Source organism: Triticum aestivum, chromosome 4D, assembly GCF_018294505.1.
Source record: "Triticum aestivum cultivar Chinese Spring chromosome 4D, IWGSC CS RefSeq v2.1, whole genome shotgun sequence".
Lineage (NCBI taxonomy): Eukaryota > Viridiplantae > Streptophyta > Magnoliopsida > Poales > Poaceae > Triticum > Triticum aestivum.
This window is the reverse complement of record NC_057805.1, coordinates 133045450-133054790: the sequence shown is the minus strand read 5'-3', so window position 1 is coordinate 133054790 and position 9341 is coordinate 133045450.

The window sequence follows — 9341 nt, the reverse complement described above, 5'->3', positions numbered from 1 at the left end:
TAGTCTAGTGCCTCCTTGAGCCATAGTAGTCCGCTACAGCCCGGTTCACCGGAGTCCTGCTAGCCCAGCACTACTACTCTGGACACTTGACTGGCCGGCATGTGTTTCATATCGTTCCTGTGTCTGTCCCTTCGGGGAAATGTCACGCGGTGACATCCGGAGTCCTGCCTAGCCTGCTACAGCCCAGGTTCCCGGAGTACTGTTAGCCCAGTGCTACAGCCCGGATTCACACGCTGCTAACCGACACGTTCGATGTTGATTCATGTATGCCTGTCCCCATACGTTAGTGCCGCTTTGGGTTCACGACTAGCCATGTCGGCCCGGGTTCTCTGTCATATGGATGCTAGCGACATTGTCATATACGTGAGCCAAAAGGCGCAAACGGTCCCGGGCCATGGTAAGGCGACACCCGTGGGAGTACCGTGCGTGAGGCCACAATGTGATATGAGGTGTTACAGGCTAGATCGGTGTGACTTAGAATCGGGGTCCTGACAGCCCCCAGCAAAGCAATGCTAAAGACGTAAAAGATACATGCCGCAGGGACAGGCCCATGTGGCCTGGGAATGATGCAGCCCGGGGGGCGCTCCCAGCTAAATAAACTTTGGAAAATGTCACCTGGTTCCGTTGTCAAAGGGGTGTTGGGGAAGCTGAAGGTGCGTGGCGAAGGGGTTGCTCCTCATGAGCCGCCGGTGCCCTGAGCCTCGGGAGGCTCTGAGGGTCTAGGCGGTTCCTCGAAGACCATCTCCATCTCCACCAGGATTGCGTGATGCCTGGCCTCCTGAGCCGCCAGGATGCTCCGCAGGTTGCGCTGGAAGGCGGATGCCACGCTCGGCAGGCCGAATGGCATGCGAACATAGCTGTGAGGTGAGCCTTCGCAGCGTCCCACACACGAAGGCCAGAAGAGCTCCTGAGATGTGGCCCTGTTGAGCCCTGGGATGTCGACGCAGACGCGCAGCCCGCCATCCTCGCCTGGATGGGGAGCTGCGCCAGGTGGGCGGCAGTCGCCGTGCATGGCTCTTGCATCCTGCAGCTCCTGGGTGGCCTTGGTGATGAACTCCTGAGCACCGGGCGCTCCTCGCCCGGTGTCCTCCTGAGGGAAACGTGCCGCAAAGCACGCCTCCATGTGGTGCCCGAGCGCCTCCCTCGTGATGTTGGCCAGGTCTGAGGTCCTCTAGGAGAGATCCCCCGAGCCCTGCCCGAGGAGGGCGCCGGGCGCGCCTTCCTATGCGAGGGAGGGAGGCGCCCCAGGCGCGGGCGCCGATCCTGATGTTGCACCGCCACGGGCGCTGCTCCCCTGAGGCCCTGTGCGGAGTAGCTGCTTCTTCTTCTTGGGGACGGCCTTAGGAGGGTACGGTGCTCAATTGTTGTCGGGGTCCTCGGTTGCTGCGGCTTGGAAGGCGCGCTCGAGGGAGCACACTGCATATCTTTCTTCGCAGGGGACAGTGATGATCCCCCCGCTTCCTGGCATCTTGAGGACGTTGTAGCCATGGTGGGTCACTGCCATGAACTTGGCTAGGGCCGGATATCCGTGGATGGCATTGTACGGTAGATGGATGTGAGCAACGTCGAAGTCGATGAGCTCGGTGCGATAGTTGTCGCATTGTCCAAAGGTGACAGGGAGGTGGACCTGCCCTATAGGGGTGGTGGAGCCACTCCTGAGAAGGGCTTGGTATGCTGAAGCTGATCGTATGGCACTTGGAGGCTGTCGAACGTCTCGACAGACATGACGTTAAGCCCCGCGCCACCGTCGATGAGGGTCTTGTTGACTTGTACGTTGCTGATGACAGGTGAGCAGAGCGTCGGGAGGGCGCTAGTGGTGGCCGCGCACTTTAGCTGGTCCGCCGAGCTGAAAGTGATGGCGCACTTGGACCACCTGAGCGGGCGCGTGGCCTCCAGCCTGGGAAGGGCTGCATTCACCTCGCGAGCAAACTGCTTGAAGATACGCTGAGAGGCTAGGGCCTGAGCTCTGCCCAAGATGCAGGCGATGGCACACGGTTCTTGGAATCCCCCAGCCCCCTCGTCCTGATGGTGGTCGTCGTTCCTTCTTGGCGGTGGCGGCAGCGGAGGAAGTCCAGCATTGCCCTGAGGGCGGTCCTCGCGAGGCTGGTCCCTCCATGCGCCCTCACGAGGCTGGTCCTGCCAGCGGTCCTCGCGAGGCCGGTCGCGCCACTCCTGGCGAGGGCCGCGATCGTCCCAGCTTCCTCCGCTACGTCCTCCTCCTCTGCCGTAGCCCCGGTCATTCCGCTCGGGGCTTCGACCGAGGCATCCATCTCGAATGGCCCTGAGCTCTTGACAGTCGTTGGTGTTGTGGCTGTGTACGTTGTGGAAGGCGCAGAACGGTCGGCTGCTCTTGGACGACTCGGGATGGTCCCGGCCTTGCTTCGTGTCTGGCTCAGCCGCGAGCACGGCTACTCCCTTGCGCTTCACGTCCTTGGCCTTGGCTTTCTTCTCCTCCAGGTCGGTAGCCTGGAGCTCGAGGAGGGAAAGGCGCCCCTCCTCAGCTCTTGCGCACTTGGTCACCAGGTTGAACAGCTCCAAAGCCGTGCATAACTCCTCGTGGATGGCGAGCTCCTCCTTCATCTTGATGTCGTGGACGCCATCAGAAAATGCCGCAAATGATGGCCTCGTCCGTCAGCTTGGGGATCTTGAGGCGAACGTTGTTGAAGCGCTGGATGTACTTCTGCACGGTCTCTCCTGGCTGCTGCTTGATGCGGCGTAGGTCACCCGCAGCCGGAGGGTGGTCGCGAGTGCCCTGGAAGTTGGTGACAAAGCGGTCACGCATCTCGTCCCAGGAGGAGATCGAGCCCAGGGGTAAGTTCAGGAGCCACGAGCGACCGCCATCCTTGAGAGCCATGGGGAACCAGTTCGCCATGACTTTTTCGTCGGCGGCGGCTGCCTCGATGCTCAGCTCGTAGAGCTGCAAGAACTCCGCGGGGTCAGGGGTGCCGTCGTAGCGAGGAGGCGGCTGGCTTGAACTTGCCTGGCCAGGCGACGCTACACAGCTCAGGAGTGAAGGCGTGGCAGCCCGCGTGGCCACCAGGGCTCTTTGCTGATGTGGAGCCTGCCCTTGATGCCCGCGCACCGCCGCCGCAGGCGGCACACGGTCTTGTCGCAGTGGTGCTGGGAGCGCGGGTGGCGGTGTCAAAACCGGCGGATCTCGGGTAGGGGGTCCCGAACTGTGCGTCTAAGGCGGATGGTAATAGGAGGCGGGGGACACAATGTTTACCCAGGTTCGGGCCCTGTCGATGGAGGTAATACCCTACTTCCTGCTTGATTGATCTTGATGATATGAGTATTACAAGAGTTGATCTACCACGAGATCGTAGAGGCTAAACCCTAGAAGCTAGCCTATGATTATGATTGTTGTTGTCCTACGGACTAAACCCTCCGGTTTATATAGACACCGGAGGGGGCTAGGGTTACACAGAGTCGGTTACAAGGGAGGAGATCTACATATCTGAATTGCCAAGCTTGCCTTCCATTTAAAGGAGAGTCCCACCCAGACACGGGATGAAGTCTTCAATCTTGTATCTTCATAGTCCAACAGTCCGGCCAAAGTATATAGTCCGGCTGTCTGAGGACCCCCTAATCCAGGACTCCCTCAGCGGGCGCATTCTCTTGCGGCCGAGGAACTTCTTGGCAGCTTCCTTCTTCTCACGCGGGCGGCCGACACGGAGGGTCGCGCCACGGGGCCGCGCGTCTTGGAGCTAGAACGTTGTCTTGGTGCAGAGGTGGTGGAGGCGCTCCGTGAGCCACGTTGCCCGCAGCTGGTGGAGGGCGAGGCAGTGAGAGGGACGGCGCGGGGGAGCCCCCCGCGGTGCTGACGACCTCGGTGATGCGGTCCAGCCAGTCCTCGTAGAGGTCGTCGACTAGGCGGTAGCGCAGGAGCTCGCGCGCCATGAGCAGCATGGCCTGCGCGTCCGTGGGAGCGCGACGTGCGTGAGACGACAAGCCTGCTGGGGTTAGCAATGGAGTGGCGGTGCGGCCGTCCCGCCGCGCCGAGGGGTGCAGCAAGGACACTTGTTGGTCGTTTCCCGCTGGGCCGGTGGCGGCGTTGGCGGCGGGCATCGGGGAACGATTGGGAGGCCCGCCGACAGGAGCGGTCTGAGCGACGCGGGCGGCGAGGGCGGCCCGGCGCTCAGCGCAGGCCCGACGAGCGTCCGCCATGGATGCGACGGGACGCGGATCGACGGAAGGAAAGCTTCGGCACACCCCTACCTGGCGCGCCAAATGTCGGATTTCGGGTTCCGACAAAACCCTTGAGGTTCGAACAGTGGGGTGCGCATGAAGATCTCTCCCTACCTGATCACGCTCTCACTCTCACCGCGATCTCAAAGCTTAGCGCGTTGAACCCAATGAGTGAGAGACACAAGAGTTTATACTGGTTCGAGCCACCGATGTGGTGTAATACCCTACTCCAGTGTGGTGTGGTGGATTGCCTCTTGGGCTGAGGATGAACAGTTACAAGGGAAGAACAGCCGCCTGAGGAGAGGTGTTCTTGTGCTTGCTGAACTTGTGTGTGGCTATGGATGGAATGGCTCCGATCCAAGATGAGATCAAGATGCCTCCTATGTTGGTGGCTAGTCCTATTTATAGAGGCCCTGGTCCTCTCCCCAAATATTGAGCGGGAAGGGATCCAACAACGGCCAAATTCGAAGGGAGACAACTAGTATAGGTTATCCTGACTAAAGGTGGTCTTCGCCTGCCAAAGGCTCTGGTGGTGACGCCATCTTGGGCTCCACGGTGACCTCCGTCCTACCGTCCTGTTGGTCTTGGTCTCGTTGCACCGATATGGAAACCTTTGCCTGATGCCTCGGGACTCCTCGCCTGTGCTTGCCCCTTTAGCACCAAAGAGGAAACGAGGACACTGCGCGCTGGCGCCCGCCTGGCTCCAGTCGTCATGGCTTGCGTCACAGGAACCTCGCGAGGTGTCCCTTGCCTTGATCTCTCCGCCCCTCGCGAGCCGTCCTGGTGAGGCCATTCCCGAGGAGGTGTTGTGTCATCCGCCTCGCGAGGCTTGGCCCCTCGCGAGGGTCTTGAGTGCTTGCTGGTGAAGATGGGCCGTATGGGGCCGCCGGTGGAGCCACGCTGTGGGCCGCAGGCAGGCAATTATGGGGATCCCCATTCCCAGGACGCCGACAATGCCGACGCAGTTTCTCCGTTCCGACCCAGCCATGTACACGAGCCCTGGCCATACGTATGCGCGAGTAGGCGTTCGAGACCCTGCCCGTATGTACGTACATGGCCGTATTTACTTTCTTGCAACATGGCCGTTGTACGTACGTGTACATGCTACGTGCGCGCCTCTACTACCACACGTGCCCTTCCTTACACGGCCACGGTTCATTGCTGCAGCCTGCAGACAGACCGATCGACCAGTATGTATGTACACGTTCGTGACCAGAATGAGAACGCTACGTACGCTTCGACCGGGTGGGTCCCGACTGTCAGGCACTTCCTTGCATGCGGAGATGTAGGTGGTGGGTCCCAGCAGTCAGGGGGCGAATAATGTTTTTTGCCTGTAATATGGACGCACTTCCTTGCGTGCGAAGATGTAGCTACTGGGTCCCAGCAGTCAGGGGGGAAATGTTTTTTTCACGAAATACGGTGGCCCGTCCGGTGGGTCCCTCCTGTCAGGCGGAGGAATCATTATTTTCCGTGAAATAAGGAGTCACTTCGTTGCTGCGGCCGTGGACCCAGCTGTCAGCCTCTCCACGTACAGTACTCTTCTGATGGAAGTCATTCCTTGACCATGTTGACCACGCCGCGACGAGAGCACCAGGGCGGTGGACGACGGCGAGGCCTAGGAAGGGGATGACGCGGAGCCGGGGAAGATGCGGCAGTGGATGCCCACACGGAGAGGAGTACGAGGGTTCACTGGTTCCGCTGTCGTGTGAGGCTGTCGTCGCCGCAGGGCCTGGCCAGCGGTGGGAGTAGTAGAGGGCGGTTAGGCCTCCACGGCATCACAGCCGGCCACGGGAAGCAGGAGCACGCGGCACGACCGGTGCCGGTTTGGGCGGCTGGAGCAACAAGAACAGAGGTTGAAGAAGCACTACCACCGTTGGATGGACATCGTACGGTCACTGGAGCTAGAATCGTTCATATTGACTAAGTTGACAAGCCCTCCGTCCCGGTCAACTTAGTAGGCCCACAACTCAGCCTCCCACTATGGTGGGTCCCAGCTAGCAGGGGGTATTCATTTTTTTGTGCTTAATAAGGAGGCACTTCCTTGCGTGCGAAGATATAGCTGGTGGGTCCGACCTGTCAGCAGGGGGAACGTTTTTTTTTGCGAAATGCAGAGGCCCTTCCGGTGGGTCCGAGCTGTCAGGTGGAGGAATCATTATTTTGCACGTAATAAGGAGGCATTTCCTTGTGTGCGGCCGTGGACCCAGCTATCAACCTCTCCTCGCACAGTCTTCTTACGATGGATGTCATTCGTTGACCACGTTCACTACTCCGCGCCGAGCGCATCCAATGTGGTGGACGACGGCGAGGCCCCGGACAACAACGAGCTGAAGATGGGAAGACGCGGGAGTAGAGTCGCAAACGGAGAGGTGTACGAGGGTTAACTGGTTCTGGTGCGGTGTGGTTCGGCAGTCGGTGGAGAAGAACAGGAGGTGTGGAGGGGTGGAGGGATGGCCTGGCCAATGGTGGGGTAGCGCTTCACAGCGAAGCGTGCTAAGAAGAGCTACAAGCAGCAGGAGGCGGGAGCAGGTGGTCCCGGAGGCGCTGGAGGAAGAAGATGAGAGATTGAAGATGGATGCCGGTCGTTGGATGTAAATCCAACGGCTAACGATGTCAGAATCATTTGTTGACTAAGTTGACAACGACTTGCGTTGGCTTCGACCTATTGGCCCACATTTTAGCCTGCAAAAATGTGGCGCGTATTCAACCCATTTTTTCAGAATTTATAGTCAATTTGATCTCTTTTCATTAGAATTACAGTCCATTTGCTGGGCTGGGTGAACAAATAATGTAGCATCCATGCGGCCCATTTATTTTTCTCCTAAAAAATTACAGGCCATTTGCACTTTCTCGAAATACACGAGTTTGTTGGGCTGATTCTAATTATAATGTTGGGTTGGGCGCAGCAATGTTATCAAAAAATAAACAGGGGATGAGCATTTTGTTATAAATATATTTAAATAATAAGTGATTTATTATTACATTGGTCCTTAAATCTTACCAAGCTTTTGTACACAATCACCAGGATTTTCGTTGCCAAAAAAATCCAGTATTTTATTGTTAAGAAATTACTTTTATAAGTTAATAAGATGTGGGATTTTTTTCTTACATATGTAAGTTTCTGTTAAATATATGATGACAATAACAATAATATATAATAACATATAAAATAATTTAAATATATATAATATAGTTAGAAGGGAGACAAAAGTTGGACCAGGCGTTCCTATTCTTATATAGAAAAATAGAACAGACCTCTGCGTTTTCTTCAAAAAATACATAAATTGGGATGCCGATGTTTCAGGAAAAAAAAACCTCGGATGGGAGGTCCATAGGCCGGTCGATACATGACGGCCCTCAAAAAAATACAAACCGGCATGTCGTGGGCTGCGCATGTTAAAAAAGAAAGCCTAGACGGGGCAGCCCAAAACCCAGCGGATACTTGCTGCCCCAGTGATAATAAGTGATACTACCTGCCAGCTCCAGAGCTTTGTTGTGAATTTATCTCCTACGTTGAAGCACCTAAAAAATGTAACAATGTTGATAAACCCATGGGCCCCAACGACAATATAGCATTAGGAGGAAGTTTTTTTCGATGAGGCACTTGCTTGCGTACGTCCATAGACCTGGTGAGTCCCGACTGTCCGCCTGTCCATGTACAGTCCTCTCCATATTCCTCTCGTTTGTTGAGCATGTTCACAACGGCAGACAGCGGCGCCGTGGCGAGCGCACAAAGGCATAGGAGGTGATCGGACCACCCAAGGCTGTGCCTTATTTGTAACGAAAATACTGAACTAGCCCAGTGGGCAAGTGACACTACCCGACAGCTGTTCCGCCCGGGTTCGATTCCACGTGATGCAGGGAAAATATCTCCAATTTTTTTGCCTCTGCCATTATTGACATGTGGGTCCCCATTCTCATCTACGCACACCACTTCCAACACTTGCCAAAACTTCGTCCCTCATTTTCTCTGTTTTTCGCACACTCGACATTGTGTGGGCATTTTGAAAATAACATATCTTTTTGATTGTGCATCATATGAAGATGTGTTATGCATGAACGTTGATCAGCATGATGTTAACTGGCTGGTAGTTCTGTTTTCGACCATGAATAAAACTTCCAACATGATGTTAACCCTGTTTGAAAAGGCCGTGTTAATATAAATGCTCTGCCTCTGAAAGTTGCAGTTTCTTATCTGAAACTGAAACTTGCAGTTTCTTCTCTGAGAATCACATTGTCTGCACTTCTATACTCCTATGAAACTACATTTTTAAGTACTAAAAATAGATATCTAGAATTCATAAAATACTTCATATGCTCAATACTGCAAATCTGAAATTTAAAAGACATTCATATCTGAAAGTACTCTCAAAATACACAACACAAAACACAATTCACAACCTGCAAATACTGACAACCCTAAGCTCCTCCTGACAATTCACAACCTGCCCGACTATTGGGCTGGGGGGGCAGTCCCCTCCTATTCCTCGGCGGCAGACAGCCGCCCCGTGACACGATGTGAACAGCGAGGGAGAGGATGGCGGGGAAGCGTCGTCGGGCCAACTGCTTTTCTCCTCTTGTAGCCGGGTTCGGTCGACGAAGACTCCACCGGCTCGCTCTGGCACGACACCCTCACAAACGGCAACCTGTAGATGCTCGATCCTTCAATCTCTGGTGGATGCTCCATCTGGGATCGATACTCCCACCACCGCTCCCTCACGATCGGACTCGGTGAATCTGTTTGCTCCATGGCCCAGAGGAGCAGCTCTATGTACTCCCACGCGACTCCCTTTGGGAGTATCGCCACCTTTTCGCTCTGTTGCAGATATTTGGCCATGGATGTCGCCGTCGCCGCTAGTTGGTCCTTGTTGTCAAACCAAGACTGTATCTCCAACATCCTAGCTAGCTTCACATGGTCGCCGTCTGCGATCCTCATGTATCAGTTGTACTCCTCCATCGATCTACTTCTCCACAACACCTTCATTCGCCGGAGGTGGTTTTTGAATGGAAGAGGAGAGGGGCAACGCTGGTCTTGGACTAGAACGGGAGAGGAGCGACGCTGGTTTTGGATTGGAACATGAGAGGAGGGGCGGTGGTTTTGAAATGGAAGAGGAGCAGCGCAGCGCTGGATTTAGATTGGAACAGGAGAGGAGCGG